The sequence below is a fragment of the Canis lupus genome, chromosome 24 (genome assembly GCF_048164855.1).
Source record: "Canis lupus baileyi chromosome 24, mCanLup2.hap1, whole genome shotgun sequence".
NCBI classification, from domain to species: Eukaryota; Metazoa; Chordata; class Mammalia; order Carnivora; family Canidae; genus Canis; species Canis lupus.
In genome coordinates, this window is record NC_132861.1 from 38719380 (window position 1) to 38739804 (window position 20425).

The following is a 20425-nucleotide window of genomic DNA, read 5'->3' on the forward strand; positions in this document are numbered from 1 at the left end:
GATGTAGTAGTAAAGTTGTAGGTGTTGGAGAGGTGGCAGGGGTCTTGACAGAAGTAGACAGAAGTCTATGAATCTTCCCCTGAGCTACTCTAATGGGTGTGTGGTTGGCAGAGGAGGCACAGGGAGTTTGACGGATGTTCTCTGTCAAATCAACCAACAGAGGATATGAGGAAAGTAGGAATATCTTGCCCTTTACCTCTAATAGTGGTGGGAGAGGGAACATTGTAATGAAAACTAATATGATTAAACTTACATGATGTATACAGTAACACATGGATAATACTTAAAACAGTAGCTAGCACATAGTAAGAGCTTAATAAAAGTTAAAGGGAACATAAAAAGATAACTTTGAAAACATTCTTTCCACTGGGGGTTATTCTGTATGTTAGTAAATTGAACACCAATAAAAAATAAATTAAAAAAAAAAGAAAATATTCTTTCTTGTGTATCAGTGTAAGAAATTGTCTTCAAAGTTTACATGCAATAGACAAAACCAATTTTTTACTCATTAGATCTATTTTCCTGTTTCTCTTGGGACCCTGGGAAGAGTTCATGATTTGGCACACTCTCAGAATAGCTCTGTTTATACCAAAAAGTTGCCTACAAATGCATTCCAAAAGACCCATGATCCAGAAAACATTTGTAGTACTCTACATGGTTGAAAACACAGGCGGAACACTCCCAAAACTGTTCCACTGACCCCTTTCAGGCTTTCCAGAGTTTGGAGTTTACAGGTTCAGAGCCTGTCTCTCTCTCTCTCTCTCTCTGCCTCTCTCTTTTTCCTTTATTCCTCTTCCTTTATTTCCTTTATCCCAACAGAATTCTGTGAAAAGATCACGCCAAGGGAATAAGGACCAAGAAAATAATGTATCCCTATAAACATCTCAAACAGTAAAGTTTGAACACTATAAGTCAAATTTTAAGTCTGCCTTGTAGATAATCTAAGATGTTTACTGAGAAATTAGTCCTTACTGTGTGCTAGGTACTAAGGTTTGCTCCCTCACTTGTAATGCTATTATTTTTATGACAATCTTGTGAGATAAATCAGGTGAATAATGAATATTTTATAGATGACAGAGGTAAGGTTCAGAAAGTGACTTGATGAGGGCCACAGAGTTGGTGGCCAAGCTAGGATTTCAACTCACCTTATCCACCAAAAGACCTTTCCTTTCCCCTAAATCTGTGATCTGCAGTCTTACTCTGGTACACAGTAGTCAGTAAGTCACTGTGAGCAATCAATGTCCCCAAGTATTCTCCTAAATGTTTGCTTCCTCTTGGAAGTGTCACCTGGTAGAGATGGTCTTCAGTTAGATCTACTTTCAGCTCTTTGCTGCTGCCTCACCCATTTCCCAGGGTTCAAGTGTCCCAAGGGTTTGGGAGCCCAGAGTGGTGGCTCAGTACACCCACATCCTCACTCCTTAAACAGATGTGTCCCTAGGCGCCAGAGTTCTGAACCCTGCTGTATTTGCATTTCTCATTTTTCTCTGTCAGTCTTAGAAGCAGGAAGTGGGGAAATCACTGACCTTCGACATACAAAGTCTAAAATGCCTATTAATAAGATGATCATGCCATTTTGTATCATCATCACAACTGGAAATGTAGTAATGGAGCATGTGGCCCAGTTTCTCTGTTGGAGTCCAGTTTTCTGTGTCTTTCCTGTGGGCTCCCCCATCCGAGTGGTAAAAGGCTGTCTTTTCCTGAGATGTTTAGAAATCAGATATGGAATTTTAAAACTGAAAGAGATCATCTTATATAATTCACTCAGGAGACCCAATGGAAGTCACCCAAATAGGGAAGTTTGGGTTAAAAATAGAACTAGGTTTCTTGTCTCTTTATTCAGTGCTTTTAAATAACAGTATGAAGGGCTTTTTTTTTTTTTTTTTAAGAAATGTTAAATTTCTATGTAGAAAGCAAAGTAAGATTTTCTAAATGATGGGTTCAAATACTTATCTCTTTTGTGAAGTTCCCAAAGCTAGGCCAAACTTTGAATTCATAATAATTTATTGTACTGGCACAAATAAAAAGGTTTCCAGAAAGATAATCTCTTTTATTTTCTCCCTAATTTCTATTAAGCTCTTAATATGTGCCGGGCACTGAGTACTTAAAATATGTTATCACATTTAATCATGTAAATTTTTATCAAGTCAGTTTTGACCACATGTTAAACATGTGGTTAATAACATGTTAAACATGTTATTGGAAAATAATAGTGTTGGCTGGAGCTTATGAACCAATGCTGAACCAAGCATTTTACACATTATCTAATTTAACCCAAACTTCTCTGAGCTCTAGACTCAAATCACCATCTCTTACCTCAGTATCTCCTCTTGAGGGTTTCAATAGCATCTCAAGTTTAACAAGTCCTAAAGCAAGCACATACTCACATCCCCTTCCCTGCCCCACCATTTAAGACCAGCATTTGCTCCTCACTTCAGTGAATAGCATATTGTATACTTCCTAGACCTAGGAGTTACCCTTGCCTCCCTCTCCTTGGCCTCCCATTTCTAACCCATTATCAATTTCTGTGGATTTTACCTCCTAAGCTTCTCTCAAATCTATTCATATTTGTCCATGTCTATCAGGCTACCCTATTCCAAAATACCATAATTTCTCACTTAGATTTTATCAAAAAATTCTTAATTTGCGTACCCTTAGCTGCCCTCACCCTTCTTAAATCTGCTTTACAAATTGCATACAGTGTAATCTTTTTAATAAGACAAATCTACACATGTTCTGTTTCTTAAAACATGTTAACAGCTTCCCATTGCTCTTAGGATAAATATAAACACCTTAGTATGGTTAACAGGGTAATGCATCTGGCTGCTGCCTCTCTCTCCTTATTTCTTCCACATTTTTCTCCCACTTCAACTATATTGTTCTTCTTTTAGTCTTGTTGAATATAATGTTCCCTCCAGCCACAGGACTTTGCACATAGTTCCATTTGCCTGAATTGCTTCTTTTCCTTATCTAGTTAAATCCCTCATCCTTCATATCTTGGCCTTCTCTAACTCTTCAGATTAATTAAAATCCCTCCCATTCTATCTTCCAGCACCATGGACCTCTCATTTATAAGATTTATCATAAGTGTATTTCTTATTTATTTGTGTAATTTGTATCTTTCTTCTTTACTAGACAAGAAGCTCCACTAAGGCAGGTGTATCAACATTTGCTGAAAATGGAATATCTAGTGCCAAGTATAGATTTTACCCTATAGATGACATTCATTTTTTAGGCATTATCTGATACATAATGAAATCAATAAATAGATTTTCCCAGCATGATAGAAATTTTATTGTGTCATTACTGCTATTTCAGCTCATCCTATACTATCTGCAGAGAGTCTTTTACATATAATGGAATCACAAACTCAAATACTCATAGGATTAGGCAAGTACTAATGGGTAGTCATCATCTAAAAGGAGCAGCGATGAGAAACATAGGCTCTGAGATTTCTCAAGAGAAACTGTATGTGCAGTTTTTTTAAATGTTTCTTATAGATGGAAAATGTACTGAGACAATTGGACAGAAAGATGAGGAGTGGGAAAGTTTGTTAAATGCTACTAGGTAGATGTAGTGATTGAATTGTGTGCCCAAAAAATTTACATCCACCTAGAACCTCAGAGTGTGACTTTATTTAGAAATAGGGTATATTTTTCAGTTATAATTAGTTAAGGATTGAGATAAGATCATATTGAATAAAGTAGACCTTAAATCCAATCATTGGTGTCCTCATGAGAAGAGAAGAGACAAAGAAACTCAGCGAAAGAGTCTATGTGAAGACTGAGGCAGAGATTAGACAGATGCCTCCACCAGCCAAAGAAAGCCAAGAATTGCCAGTAATTACTAGAAGCTGGAGATAAGCATGGAATAGATTCTCTTTCAGAGTCCCTGGTAGGAACCAACCCCACTAACATCTTGATTTTAGACTCATGAACCGTAGCAAATAAATTTCTGTTGTTTTTTACAGCATGAAGCTTCCTTGGAAAGTTAAAAATAGAACTACACTATAACCCAACAATTGTACTATGAGGTATCTACCCAAAGGGTGCAAAAATACTATTCAAAGAGGGGGTACATTGACCTTGATGTTTATAGCAGCATTTTCAACAATAGCCAAATTATGGAAAGAGCACAAATGTCCATTGACTGATGAATGGATAAAGAAGGTGTGGTACACACACACATACATACACACGATGGAATATTACTCAGCCATCAAAAAGAGTGGAATCTTGCCATTTGCAAGGATGCAGTTGGAGCTAACGTGTATTTTGCTAAGAGAAATAAGTCATCAGAGAAAGACAAATACCATGTAAATTCATTCATATGTGGTATTTAAGAAACAAAACATATAAATATATGGGGAAAAATACAAGCAAACCAGGAAACAGACTCTAAGCTATAGAGAACAATCTGAGAGTTGCTGAAGGGGAGGTGGGCAGTGGGATGGGTCAAATGGGTTATGGGTTAAGCAGGATACTGGCTGTGATGAATACCAGGTGCTGTATATAAATGATGAATCACTAGATCCTACATCAGAAACTGTTATGCTGTATGTTAACTAACTGGAATTTAAATAAATCTTGAAGAAAAAAAAAGAGTAGTGTTATTTCTATGAATGAAGATGTTTACCAGAAGGTGCTTCCTTTAAAATATTCTGTGATGGCACATGTATGAAAAAAAAATTTCCAAGAATGCTCATTGTATTTTTTTTTTTTTAGAGAGTTCAGTGTAATTTTATCCAATGTGTTAACCACACTGTGGTTCACAGGTCACAATATATACAATCATATTAATAAAAGCCTTCTAAAAGTGATAGAAAAAAGAAATTATGTTGTTTTAAGTCACTCAGTTTATGGCAGCCACAGGAAAATAAGCAAGGAAAGAAAAAAAAATCAGGACTGATAGCTAGGTGAATAAGATTTGGGCACATAATGGTCATTAGAGGCCTTAGCAAGGGGCATTTCAGAGGAGAGGTTTGAGAAGTGAAACAGAAGTGAAAAAATTCAGATCCTGTGTCTATGCCTGCCTCAAATCACCCACCCCCTCTACCAATCTATGCTGTGAACAGAAGCTTCCAGGGCAGACAGATGGCCTGGGGCACTTGCCTGCCTACAGTCTGCCTGCAGGTCTATCTGAATTACACAGAAAGAAGGGACTTCCAGTTCTTGGCTACCTCTTGGGGAACACATGAGACTGGCTGGGCACAGGACCAAAAGAGAGTTTGGCTCTGCTCAGGGCCAATAACATGATGAGTGAGAGAGGTGGAGGCGCCTGGGAGGAGGAGAACAGAGCCAGGTAGGAGCAGAGAGCAGCCGGGGAAACCCATACAACTGCAGAGGTCAGTCCTAGCACATGTAGTCAGAGAGTCCTGGCCTGGCCTTGTTCAGGCAGAGGTTAAATCAGGCATTGCTTACAAAAGCACATTAAGAGGTCAGTCCAGTCAGTGGGGAAGCTGACAAGGAATTCCAAGCAGTAGGTGATAAGAGAGTCATCATATGAAAGTACCTTGTTATTCTAAGAATTATGTTTACTCTCAGCCAATAGCTGGAGAAATGTGGACCAGGATGCAGTGCCCTGATAGAGGAGCATGGCAGAGAAGGGTCTGGATCTAAGGTGAGCCCCTGAGCCCTTCATTGCATGATACTGAACACTTTTAGCCTGGCTCTGAGCAGCTCATCTCCAGCTGCCTCTCTCAACTGTGCTTACTGTATCACTTAACATTCTCTTATGTTTTCATTTCTTTATTTAATTTGTCTATTGTTTACATAATTGTTTATACAGAATACACAGTTTTTCTTTCTCAATCTAGTACCTACGAACTCAGGTAAAAATGCAGTAAATCATTAATAATTAATTTCAATAGAATTGGCCATTATAGAGAACTCAAACTCAATTTGAGTTTGGTCAGAAATGGCCATTTCCCATATCCCTAGAAAGCAGGATTTGAAAGGAATTATCCTTACGGTTGCTTTTCCCTTGTCTATGTGTAAACAACGATGATATCGCTGCACATTTTCCTAAGCAATAAACTACATAATTCTCATGTCCTAGTTTCTTCAACATAAGCCCAGTTTCTACTGTTTAAAACATAAATTAAAAACAATAAAATTATACTTCAATAAAAATTTTTATTTTCAACGTTCTCATTGTTCCCTTGAATACAGGTAGTGCTTTTATGTGGACTTTGGTTCAGAAATGGGGCAGCCACTGGGTATAATTTGGCAAATGGTAAAATGACTCTAATTAGGAAAATCCTCAACAGAATGATTTGTTCATTCATTCATTCATCTGTTCATTCCTTCCAACAGAAAGCATTCTTTAAGCCTTCTGTGTGCCCTGCACTGTTTTAGGTACTATCCGGGAACAGAGAAGCTCTTGCCTTCTGGGAGCACAGACAGTGAACACATAGAATATTATACACCGCACAGTGCCAAGAAAAAGTTGCAAGATATAGAATTAAGTCAAGTAAGGTATTCAGTGGAGGCTTCTTTGAAAAGATGGGACCCAATTGAGTAGAAACCAGGATGAGGTACTAGAACAAGCCAGGGATACATACTGGAGAAGAGGAGTCCAGCTGGGGTGGGGGCCAAATGTGAAAGCCTTGGAGCTGCTTAGCTTGCTTGAGAGAATAGCAAGCAAGCTGGAGAATGGGGTCACAGGAAAAAAAGTTGTAGGAGATAAAAATTGAAGAGGAATCTAGAGGCCAAATTACAAAGGCAAGAATAAGGGCTTCACATTTTATTTTACATGAGAAGGAGGCCTATGCCAATGCAGTTTCTCAGCTGACTAGTGATATGATTTTGATTTGACTTGGATCTTAAAAGAATAATCTTGGCTGCATTTTAGAGAATACATAGTTAGGGGATGTAGGGGAAGAAAAACTTTTACATCTACCCTTCTAGATTCTCTAGTTGTTCTAACAATTAAAATGATATAAGACAGAATAACAAGAGAAAAATAAAATTATGTACATGTAGGGGATCCCCATAAAGATAGAAGACTCAAAAGGCAGCTAACAATTGAGTCTTCTATACCATCCTGAGCCAAGGAAAGGAGTAGGGAGCTGGGGCTACAGAGGAGGAAGTCAATTCATAGGAAGCTGAGAGGAGGAAATGTTCCACAAACAAAGGTTGCCCTGCCCTGTAGATTAGTTGTTTTTTAAAAAAATTATCTCTGGTAATAGCTTTCTTCCCGGTAATATGTAAATTTCTTCCTTTCCAGTGTAAATTTCCTTTATAATTCCAGGTTTTCCCACGTATGGGGAGATCTGTATTTCTTTTAGGCAGTTAAAAAGGTGGTAAAGAGCTTTTCCGGAGTCCGATGGGTTTAGATTTTCTTTAGTTCTAAATAAGCCTCCTGCCAAAGTGGCATATTTAGGGAGGGTGGAGGGGAAGATTGTTTTGAACTCCTTCAGGAGCAAGAATGAAAGTAGAGAGACCAGTAAAGAGCTTTTGCTCTTGTCTAGGGGGGAGATGATGATATCTGGGACCAAGGAGGTAGCAGTAGAGATGGTGAGATTTGGTCATATTTGTGATATAATTAAAAGGCAGTTATAGTGAGTTGAATGGAATCTCCCTCCTCCTCCCACAAAAGAAAAAAACAATCCAAAAAAAAAAAAAAAGAAAAAAGAAAAAAACAATCCATGTCAAATCCCTGGAACCTGTATTACCTTGTTTGGAAAACTTATTGCAGATGTAATTAATTTTTTTAAGATTTATTTATTTATTTATTTATTTATTTATTTATTTGAGAGAGAGAGAGAGAGAGCAGACATAAGCAGGTGGAGGGGCAGAAGGAGAGTTAGAGAATCCTCACACAGCCCTGCTGAGCACAGAGCCCAACTCAGGGCTTGATCCCAGGACTCTGAGATCATGACCTGAGCCAAAATCAAGAGTGGGACACTTGGTTGACTGAGCCACCCAGGAGCCTTGCAGATGTAATTAATTTAAGGATTTTGAAATAAGGAGATCATCCTAGATTATCTGGGTGGGTCCTAAATCCAATGACAAATGTCCCTGTAAGAGATATATAGAAACTTGGCACACAATAAAGGCTCTTCCTCACACTTCCCCATCCCCACTGCCTTCTGACTGACCTTGTGCTTATTCATATGACCCTCCAATGTGTGGTGGGCCCCTCCCCTTAAGAACTGTGGGTACAACGAACTGTCTCTTCAATGGCTATCGTTTCCTGATCTGTCGGCCTTGTCACACCTAAATAATAATAAAACCTGTATTTAAAACAATTGATGCAGTGAGCAGGGAGGTTTGGCCTCAAACTGCAATGACATAGCACTAGACTGTTCTTGGCTTGCTAACTGGTTTCACTAGATGGCAGCGGCAGCCTGAGAAGGTATCCCTGCCTGCTGGTGTGCATTTGTGTTGTGGCTGAAAATATTTGCTGCATTCGAGTTAGGATGAGGGTTAGGGTTATATTAATATTTATATACTAAAATTTATGTATAATAAATGATATATAATAATTACATATACCAAAGCTTACTAATTTGAATAAAGGGTGCTGATCAACTTTTTGTGTCTATAGCATAGTCTCTAAATAATTCTTGCATTTGCTAAAATGCACTCAAATGACACAGCTTCATAGACTTAATGCTGAGGCTCAAATTATAGTTATATCTGGGGATACTGCTAAGTTTGAACACTGTACGCCCTATAATTTTAAGAAAGTAACTAAGAATAGAATAGAGGAAAAGTAAGTATGGCTCATTTTAATGATAACCTTGCCTAAATTTCTCATAGTCGTAGTAGCTATTGCTCTAAAATGTCCCATATTGGGCATGGACATTCTCAACACCATGAGTAATAAATTAAAATGAATCAAGTCTTTGGCACTTACAATTTGGCCTTGATAAAATGGAACTCCATGGACTCCCAGTTAAAACGGCCCAAATTAAGTTAAAATAGGGCCTTCAAGTATTAAAACATATAAAATCTCATTAATAAAGGGACAATTATCCCCATTGCCTCTCCAGTCAAAAGCCCAATTTTTCTGATTCTTAGCTGTGGAAAAAATAAATGGTGCTTCATGGTAGATTATTGAAACCCTAATGCAGGGGTCCCCATGCCCAATGCCCACTATTAAAATCACTGGCTTTGTCTAATCCACAACTGGTACCCATCTTACTAATATAGATCTGGCTAATATGCTCTGTTCAGTGCCCATTTCAGCAGATGGGTAGCCATAGTTTGTCTTCAGCTTCAAAAGCACACAATACATTTCAAGGCTACCCCTGAGGTACCTCAACTACTTTGCCATGGCACACCATCTTTGCAGACAAGATCTAACTGTACCCACCTCTCTCCAGAAGCACACAAATGTTGCTGCATTGACATTGTCCTCCAAGGAGATTCCTTTGACAGACTAATTAAGAACATAGATGTCCAACATTTTTCAGTCTTTTTTGGTTTCTGGTGGCAACATATTCCTCATTTACAAATTTTACTTAATCTTACTAGTGCTGCCACAAATCAGCCCACCTTAAGTTGGGCTCACTCCAACAAAAGACTTAAAAACTGTCCCAGTTGAAATCAACAGGCACTCCCATTAGTGCCTCAGTGACTCTTTCACTATAAAGACTTTGACAAACTTTTCCCACTTAAATCTTTGGATCACCTCTGATGTCCATGAATTGCCCAAGGACTTCTGATGCCAGAAACTGCCCTCCTCAGCCTCGTGCTATATACCATTAAAGACAAATAGCAACAAGCAAACAAAAAACAAAATGACTGGTTATTTACTGGATTTTGTGGGAACTAGAGGCTGTTAAAGATGCTAAACCTCTGTGATTTCCATTTCTAGTTGCCCATTTTTCTTTGAGTCATGGAAACAGTTTCCACAAGTTCAGGATGTCTATCAAGATCTCTGAAATACATAACGGAGCCAAACCTGAGGTCTCTGGCATATTCCATCTATAGGACGGGGTGGTCTCCTTTGACTTCAACCTTTTACCAGATTCCATAGTGCTAGAGGTGGTCACCCTTATCCTAGATCCCTTGGCTACTTGGGATTTACTAAGTAAACAGCAATGAGAATTGATAGAATATACCAATTGCACTGCCAACCATCAAAATAATGGAGTTCAGTGAAATGCTGCTACTCTCCATTCCTTGGCCAGGATGTCCCCAATAAGTAATAAGATCCAAAGATCAACACAATTAGCCAAACTTTATTCAGTCATTTTAGCATTGGGTATCCCTAAAAAGATCTCCACCTTGCCCCAGGCTTCAATCTCTTTTAATTGAAGATTCCTTGAATGACTTGCATTGAGTACCAACTTAAAAAATTTTGTCCCCCAGATGCCTGGGTGGCTCAGGGGTTGAGCATCTGCCTTTGGCTCAGGCCATGATCCCCGGGTCCTGGGATCAAGTCCCCTAATGGGTTCCCCACAGGAAGCCTTCTTCTCCCTCTGCCTGTTTCTGCCTCTCTCTGTATCTCTCATGAATGAGTAAATAAAATCTTTTTAAAAAAATTTTCTCCTCATCTTTCCCTATATGTAAAGGAGGATATGTGTCACATCTGTGTATATAAAGACTCAATATATATGAGATCCTTTGTCTTCCTCTTTCTTTATACATGTTTGATCTTGCTTCTGTTCCATAAAGGCTAAAGACCAGTTGGAGAATGCCTAATATTAACCAAGGACTCATTGACCATAGATTGCCCCATGACCCAGGTACCTACTCATCTATGTGGAATCCATTTGATCATAAACTTCTGCCTTATAAAATCAAGGGAAAACAAAAACTGTCAAGTGCAGCTCAACACCCTTCTGTTGACTGTTGGTTTCATTACTATTGATCTGGTGGCTTTCATTGATTTGCAATCTAGAGGCCCAAATCTTCCAAGTAAACCATTATTTTGACCAGACATGGCAAATACTGAGACTCATGTGCTTTCTAGTTGTGTAAGACTAGCCCTATAACTCAAAGAATGTCACTGATGAAACCAACGACTGAGAAAAAGGGCCCACACACATATTGGCTAAATTGGAAAACAAAAACCTACCTAATGCTGGAGCTCCAACCTCAGCCACGGATATTTTCATTGCCAGGAAATCTGATAGCCTATTAACAACATACTGCTCCTCCTAGCTCTAACAAAGCTAGTAAACAATTCACACTGAAGGCCTTTCAAAAGCAAACTAGCCAATCCAGAGCCTACACTCATAACCACCTTTCCTATCTGGCTCTCACAATCTGAGCCACAATCTACAATGCTGAAATTATTCAAACCAGTGAATCTAAAGCCTGTTCATCTTTCTTTGTTTGCTCCTTCCCATGGAAACCACAATAAAAGCACTTGCTCTCATTTCCCCCCACTCCCTGTGTTTCTTGACCAACCCTGATACTTCCCTTGTGACCTTGTATAGCCTAACGTGGGCCCCTTTTTCTTGGGATCTGTGAGTTTAACAGATGATCTTTTCAATGATGCTGACCTGTTGGCCTAAATAATAAAACCTGTATTTAAAATTACCTAAGACCTAACGCCTAGTCACTCTACCTTTCAGACTCATCAAAGGGAGAGAGCCCCATGGCTATCTCTCCAAGATGGTAATGACGAAATTTGGAAGTTTTGGGGTTTGTGAGCTAATGGCTAAGAAAGAATTCTTGAGACATTTTTGGTGCAAAAACATGATTTTATTATAGCACAGAGACAGGACCTGTGGCCAGAAAGAACTGCACTGGGATTGTGAGGAGGAACTGATTATATTTTTTTAATTAGTGGGGTTTACGGATAGTGTAAGTCTCTAAGGAATTTGGAAGCAATGTTCTCAGGACCTTGAGGGGCTAGCTGTTATCACTATAAGGTTACTTTCAGTCTTTAATAAAACATAAACATTAAGGTGGAGCCTGATTTTTCTTCTACTGCTAATATCCCTTTATTTATTCCCTTGAGATACCTGATAGCAACATGAAGAAACTACCCTCACATGGGGAAATCATCTCTTAGAGACTTAAAATTATTTTTCTCATTACTATTAGAAGGTGACAATATGTCCATGTGTATTTTATTCACCCACTCTTGCCTATAGTCTGATGAGATAAGGAACTTTGTTTCTGGTTAAGGCAAAATAAGTTAGGTAAAGTATGGGTGGGAAAGTGGGTGACTACTGCATGCCTACCACAACCTGCTGACTATTACCATTACCATTACCAAGAGCTAATGACAGAGGCTAACTACACCATTAAGGATGTAGATCTAAAAGAGCAAAGTGCTGGTGGGAACTAGTTATTACCTTGGTCAGATTATTCTTGCCCTTGAGATTGGGCTGTACTCTTTGAAAGTGACTCATTTATTATTTTTTAATTGTTTTATCTCTAATTATCTTATTATGGAACTCAAAGCTGAACTCTCAAAACTAGATTAATGCTAGGCCATTGGGATTTTAGTGTGGATTGTACCACACAATTCAGCACTGAATTATTTCTACCTTATACTAGTCACCATGGATCCCTCTATACTATAGTTAACTTCTCATCATTTTTGTTTCAAGCATCTTATGGATAGAGACTTCTATTTCTCCTTCACAGTATGAGTAAATACTAGGTGCTCACCAGATGCATAGATTACATATGTAGTCTTATATTTTATCAACTTACATAAATAGAATCAGTTATAATATCTGATGCATCTTTGGGTTCAAATCATATAGAATAATGTCAACAAGTCAAGGGTTTTCCGATTGAGTTAAGAAATTAAGTTCAAGTGCCAAAATTGTGGGCTTCGGCACATATTGTTGAAATAAAAAACACACAAACAGCCATCCATTGCTCTTTTCACACATTTGTAGCTTTATGAAATTTATCAGTGTGTTAGGGCTGAGTTCCAAGTTCTGAATGTCCTGTGGAAGAGTTGTCATAGGAGACATTTCTCAATTTATAACAGCTGCAAACTCTGTTAGTCAATTAAACTGGGAGACCAGCTACAGATGACCCAAAAGCAATCCATTAACTTTGAGATAAGTGTTTCCCAGGTTTTCTGATCTTTTTTGCTCATCTGTTTATCTAACACCTCTATCAGCTGGTCTCCCTAGGTTCAAGCTGCTCCAAGTGTGATATACAGACCAGTAGCCTTGACTTCCTCCAGGAGGCTGTTGGAAATGTAGGATACCATATTTCCTAAGCCCTAGATCTACAGAGTCAGGATCTGCATTTTAATAAGATCCCAAGATGAAATAGATGTACATCTAGTTTTCAAAGCACTGTTTTAAGATAACTAAAATAAAAAACCCATTTTCATCTTGCATAGTTTTTGCTGTTGAGGATTTTTGTTGTTGTTGTTCCATTTTTTGGAAAAGGTAGAATGGAGGTGGGTGATGGTGGGGAGAATGATGGAACTTCTAGTCATTTGAGTTGTTGTCTCTTAGCTAAGTCAATAGTGGTTTCTGGTGTGCAGTTTGCTGTACAATAATTGAGATAAATAAAAAGGATTGAACCTGTATTTCAACCAATACTAATGATGTGAAACAAGCAAATGTAAAGTCGAGATGACCAAGGATCCCAATATTCAATAAATTAAAAAGTCTTTTGCCATAGTAAATCATAGAAGATCCTCTCCTTTTCTTTTAAGTCAGCAAACATTTACCGAGAATGTGTTAACTTCTAGGTCTATAAGAATGAATAAAATGTCTGCCAGTCTTGAAAGCTTCATGATCTAATTGAAATTCGAATAATTTTGATACAAATTGTGTATCAGCTATTTCAAAAATAGGAAGAACTTATTAATTCTTCTCCGGAAGGTCTCACATAGATGCTGACTTAGGACTATGTAGAATGTATCTCCCAGTTGGAGAGATGATTACAGGGGCGGCATGTGAGGCCCTATAAGATGGTTTCACTCATGAAGCCAGAGAACACCCCACTGTGGTAGCATTCTTCTTGCTAGAAGCAGTCAGGTAATAAAGGAGAAGGAAAGAAATAGGCTTGAGATAAATTGATGGTTTTTCTTGCTAGTGTGTAATGAGCACAACTCTGAGACTCAGAGTCCTCATTATTAATGAGGACTTCAGAACAGGATAAAACTGTTCAAACCAATTCCATCTGATTTGATAACAGACTATGGGTGTATAAGATGCTATCATTGGAGGAGGTTGAGGGAACGGTACATAATGACATTCTATACTATTTTTGAAATTTTTGGTGAGAAACTATTTCAAAATGAAAAATATGTGTAACAGAATCCCATAATATTTCACTGCTTTAGAGAACAAAAAGACTTTGCTTTGGGATGCCTGGGTGGCTCAGTGGTTGAGCATCTGCCTTTGGCTTGGGTCATGATCCCGGGATCCTGGGATCAAGTCTGGCATTGCGTTCCTCACAGAGAGCCTGCTTCTCCCTCTGCCTTTATATATCTCTGCCTCTCTCAATATGTCTCTCATGAATAAATAAATAAATAATCTTTTTAAAAAATTAAAAAATAAAAAGACTTTGCTTTCTAAGTCTTAATTTCCTTTATTTTCTATAAAATGGTTATAGTATTATAAAGCATAATAGTTATAGTGATATACTATATATACCATGATTATAATATACATATACATAAGACCATAGTCTAGTATATATTTGCTGGGTTTTTTGATCACTGGTTATACATTCCCCTATCCTTAAGATATCACTCATTTGTGTTTAGTCCTAATTGAACTATTAGTTAATATTCTCTGCTTTCTCTTAAAGGGCATGAGGCAAGAGGTAGATATGACTCAAATTAGATCAATCTAACAACATCAGCTATCTATTCCTAAATTTAACAATTAAACAACAATATTTTGGTATTTCTCACAATTCTGGATAGGCAATTTTTCTGCTGGTTTCACCTGAGTTCACTTATGTGGTTGAATTTAGCTGGTGAATTGGAAAAGAATTGGGCTTATTGGACAGTTTGGCTCAAGTGATGTAAAAAAAAAAATGATGAGAAAGGGCTAACGTTAATTCATTTCTTCAGGGAAATTCCAACAGACCAGTATATTAATTAGTTCCTGTTCATCCAAATCCTACTTACTCTTCCCTGCCCTTTCCAAATCTGTTTCTTCAGCTATTCCTTGAATTCTGTGACCATCCTTTACTCATGTCATTATTATAAATTCTCCTTGGGCTTGACTTGGGTAGAGTTGGCTTCCATTGTCTACATTTAAAAAACCTGATATGAAAAGCTCCTTCACAGAGCTGCTGTGAGGATCAAATGAGATAATGTAAATGAGGCACTTAGCAGGGTCTAGTCCCATAAGAACTCTCAATACATTTAGTTATTATTATTACAATGACTTGAACTTTGAAGGGGTAACTAGAGAGAAATGTAAAGAAAAATGGCATTAAATAGTTTTTTGCTCTGTCTCCTAGGGACACTAGAAGCTTTAGAACTGAGGCTGAATCTGACTCCATTTGCTAGGTATCTTTTTATGACTTTTATGACCCTCAACAGACACAGGTAGTCTCAGTCCAGCCACAGTAGATTTTATATTTATTTTGATGTGATTCCATAATGAATATACTCTCTACAAATGTAGAACCAGTTCCTGCCCAGAAACTTCCACCTCCTGTAGCATAGTTCCTCCAGAGTATTAAAAAAGATTCTAAAGTAAATAGCAGGAATATAGGACACAGGGTCATATTGATGATAATGTTCCTGACAAAGTCCCATGCTCTTCTTGTTTGCCTTCCAACAATTTTACACTTTCTGGTGGATTCACTTGTTGGAAGTCACAGTTCTCAAAGACCTGACATACACTCCGTGCACATGGGAATTTTGTTTATGATAGAGATGGCATCTCAAAATCAGTGGGGAAAAGTACTACTTGATAAATGACAATTAGGGGACCATTTGGGGACAAAAGAATTAGATCTATACTCCGAACATAACTACTTAACTAACATAAATTCCACATAAATCCAATATTAAAATGTAAGAAACAAATTTATTAAAGACCTAGAGCAAAATATGGAAGATTTGTTATGTCTTTTGAGTGGAAAAGCTCTTACTATGACTCAAAATCAATAGCGATAAAAGGCTGATTAAGTGACAACATAAAAGTTTAGTGAGGGGGAATCCCTGGGTGGCGCAGCGGTTTGGCGCCTGCCTTTGGCCCAGGGCGCAATCCTGGAGACCCGGGATCGAGTCCCACGTTGGGCTCCCGGTGCATGGAGCCTGCTTCTCCCTCTGCCTGTGTCTCTGCCTCTCTCTCTCTCTCTCTCTCTCTCTCTCTCTCTGTGTGTGTGACTATCATAAATAAATAAAAAACTTATAAAAAAAAAGTTTAGTGAGTTGTATATGATAAAACACATACATACATGCACATGCCATAGACAAATCCAAAAGACAGTGTCAAATTGAGAAGAAATACTTTTCAAATTATATCACAGATATAAAGTGACTCTCCCTAAAAAAAAAAAAAAGAAAGAAAGAATAGAAAAGCCTAATGAAAGAATGCAATTGAGAAAATGAAACAATTAAACAATTGAGAAAAAAGAAAATAATAAATGATTCCTATATATAGTCCATTTAGGAACAAACTTGTTGGCAAAAGCTTCAAGATTTTTTTTGGCAAGAATGTGGTGGGGAAATGGATTTCTGCTGGGAGAATAAGCTAGTGCAATCCTTATAAAGGCCAGTTTGTCAATAAATGTTAAAATTATAAGTGCTTAAACTTCTCCACCCAGAAATTACACTTTTAGAAATTTGTTCTATAAATATATTCACATATACATGAAATAATTTGTAATAGCAAAGATTAAAAACAAATTGAATTTCCATCAGTAGGAAACTTAAATTGTGGTACCTTCATACAATATAACTCATTTAGTGGTTAAAGAGAAAAAGGAAATGAGAAAGCTTTTTATGTACTGAAACAGAGGTTTCTCTCAGATTTAAGAAAAAAGCGAAGTAAAGGACAATGAGTATAGTGTGTCACCATTTGTGGTTAAAAAGGGGGTGGGCAGAGGGGAACATATTTGGAAATGTATAAATATCTTTGCCAGCATATGCATCCAAAAGTTGTGGGAGCTTACACACATACACCCACACACCAACTAATATAGTAACAGGAAGAGCGTGGGAATTAGGAGTGGGGAAGGAAGATCTTTCACTCTTATACTTTCTTATGGTTTTTTGCTTTGTTGGTTTTTTGGGGGTTTGTTTTTTGTTTTTACTTTTTGAACTACTTAAATATATTGCTTCGGCAAAAACAGTAATAATTAAAACAATAGCAGAGAAATAAGAAAAATAAAATAAAAGTCCTCTCTTTTAAGAAAAACTCACAAATTCAAGGCCCTCCATGTGCTGAAATTCTAATGAGAATAACTATATGACTACCATTTTTAGAGCCTATACATTTATAAAGTATTTCCCTCTACTCCTTGATCTCCTTAGACTGTTTTATTTCTTCTTTAATTCTTAGAACAATTTACAAAGTTGGTTTTGTTGTCCCCACTTAGTAGTAGTAGATGAGAAAATTGAGTCTCTAAAGTTTACAAATCCCCAAAACTGCTATCTGCTATGCACTAACACAAAGATTGGAACATAAATCTGGACCTCCTTGCTTCAGGTCGACTTCATTCTATCATGTCATGCTGCCTTGAGGCACTTGGCCTTGGCTCTTCTTGCTTGAGTGGCTACACTCTACATTGTAGAATGCAGCCCACCCTCATTCTCTTGAGTGATGATACATATTCATATGCTGATCCTGTTCAAATCAAAGCTCCTGATATGCCTGGGTTGCTCAGTGGTTGGGGGTCTGCCTTCGGCCCAGGCCATGGTCCCGGAATCCTGGAATCAAGTCCCACATTGGGCTCCCCTCGTGGAGCCTGCTTCTCCCTCTGCCTGTGTCTCTGCCTCTCTCTCACTCTCTGTGTCTCTCATGAATAAATAAATAAAAATCTTAAAAAAAGAAAAACAAAAACAAATCAAGTCTCCTAAAGTCTCCTTCCTGCACAGGAACATAGACTATCATGTGACATGATAAACACCTGATCAAAAGAACCAAACGCCTAGCAAAGATCAGCTATATTATTTAATTAATTGAGCCAACTGTGGCACATTTGGACAGCTTCCTAATTCTTGACAAGGAGCAAATTAGGACAGCTTCCTAATTCCTTATTTTACAGATTACAATAGGAAACTTTCATAAGCCTATGTACTAGGTACTATTTTAAGTGCTTCACATTAATGATTCACTTGATTCAAATATCAACTTAACGAAGTAGATACTATTACGCCTCCCTTTTCACATGTAGATAAACTAGGCAAAGAGAGTTAAGAAAGTTAAGAAAGTCACCCTAGTGCTAAGTGGTAGAGCAGACTATTGGAATCCAGACAGGCTGTCCTCGAATCCATGTTCTTAACCTTTATACTTTGAGGTAACATGATTTGTCCAACTCAACTAGTGAACCAAATGGGCTAGAGCTCAGGTTTTCTGCATTGAAGTCCAGAGAGCATCCAGTGTAGACACACCAGCACTGATTAAAGACGGTAACTATGATGAAGTTACAAAGATATATCAGAAAGAGAGGGAGAGGTAGAGAGAGAGGGAAGGATGGAGACAGGGAGAGAGAGAGAGAGAAGGAAAAAGGAAAACAGAAGGAAGGACGGGCAGGCCATTTTCCTTGTCTTCAGAGTGTATGTCCAGGTGCCTACTGGCTTCCTTCTGTTCATCTACAGACAAAAAGCTCTGATGGTCTGCTGTGGGGTGCCTTAAACAGTTCTCAGAAGAGTGATATCATTTTGTCATTGGGTCAAAATTTTACCAGGGGACGATATCACCTTTCTTGCTACATCCTTTTTCTGGCTCTGGTCCTCTCTCTCATTAATTAAGAGGAAGTTTATCTGGTTAACAAAACTATGCTTCTTAGTTTTTAGAAGAATAACTATTTGCAAGTACAATTTGTTGAACTTTCTACATACATTATCTCATTTGACCATTATTAAACCCACTTTAGAGATGAAAAATTGAAGTTTCAGGTAGGTTAAGTAACTGGCTCAGTCATGTAGCCAGTATGTAGAAAGACTAAGATTTATATCCAAGACTGATTCTTTCTTACTCTGTTCAGGCTGATAGAATAAAACTGAGAGATTTATAAATAGACTGAATATCTTATTAAAATAAAATAGAAATATATTTCTCAGTCTGGAAGCTGAGAGGTCAGAGAACAAGGCTCTAGCAGATTGGTTGGTGTCTTCTGAGAGCACACTTTCTGGTTTGTAGATATCCTGGTTTCTCAGTTCCTCACATGGCAGAAAGAGATGGGGGAGTGTCTCTAGGGTTTCTTTTATAAGGACACTAACCCAATTCGTGATGGATCTACTCATAACTTAATCACCTTCCCAAGGCCCCTCCCCCAAATATCACCACATTGGACATGGACATTAACATTTAACATATGAATTTTGGAGGGATGCACTCAGTCCAAAGCAGATTCTAAAGACTTCTGTTTAATATGTTGATACTATTGCTTCCCCACAGTATATTATAAAACCTATAGATGCTTTCATATGGTGTGAACATTTAAATCCTAATGTTGTATCCACCTATATAAGAAAATAAGCTATAAATATGTATTTTCAGGTTGGCAAAAGGGTGGTGTTTCTTTCCAGCTCTTCTTCTATCCCCATCCGGCCAGAAACTGACTTTGACAAGGTCACAGTGAGGTGATTCTGTCCTTGTGTACAAAACTGATCCAGTAGCAAGCTATTTAAGAATAATTTAGCACCATGTTCTAGGCCAGAAGAAAATAATTCAAAATTAGAACATAATCCCCAAAGGGAAATAGGTTTCTTGTTTGTAGAACTTCATATATGCTTCATAGTTCTATAGCACAGCAGATTTTTCTAAGGTACTGAGCTCTGACAATGTGTTTGTTTTTTTTTTTTATTTTTATTTATTTATGATAGTCACAGAAAGAGAGAGAGAGAGAGAGAGAGGCAGAGACATAGGCAGAGGGAGAAGCAGGCTCCATGCACCGGGAGCCCAACGTGGGATTCGATCCCTGGTCTCCAGGATCGCGCCCTGGGCCAAAGGCAGGCGCCAAACCGCTGCGCCACCCAGGGATCCCTGACAATGTGTTTTATAAGAAAAACCTAAAGCATGAGAGAGAAATCAATGGACATCATTTTTTGCTACCTGTTTTCTCTCCCTCATAAGGCTCTTACTGCTCATCTTATTTAACTCAAGGCTTCTCTGTAGAATATCTCATTTTATTAGTCAGCAAATGGGGTAAATTACTGGTTTACATTTCCTAATGCTCCTTCTTGGGCAAAAACCAAGGGGGATAAATTAAAATTTTAGTAAAATGTCCTGTAATGTCAAAAGGAGCCAGAGCTATACATAGAGCTAGGTATACAGCTAGCAAAGTGCATCTACACACATTATTTTGGATAGAGCCACTTCAACTGAAGTGCAAAAGGCATCCTGTTA

At 38.0% G+C, this 20425-nt stretch overlaps 1 long non-coding RNA gene across 2 annotated transcripts in view; it reads left to right on the plus strand.

Moving 5' to 3' along the window:
• Positions 1-5314: 5314 nt before the first annotated feature.
• Positions 5315-20425, plus strand: part of LOC140616059 (uncharacterized) — a 47028-nt gene continuing 31917 nt past the window's right edge. For both annotated transcript variants that reach the window (XR_012016557.1, XR_012016556.1), the window contains exon 1: positions 5315-5616. This is a non-coding gene — a long non-coding RNA (uncharacterized lncRNA). The remainder of the gene's footprint in view (positions 5617-20425) is intronic.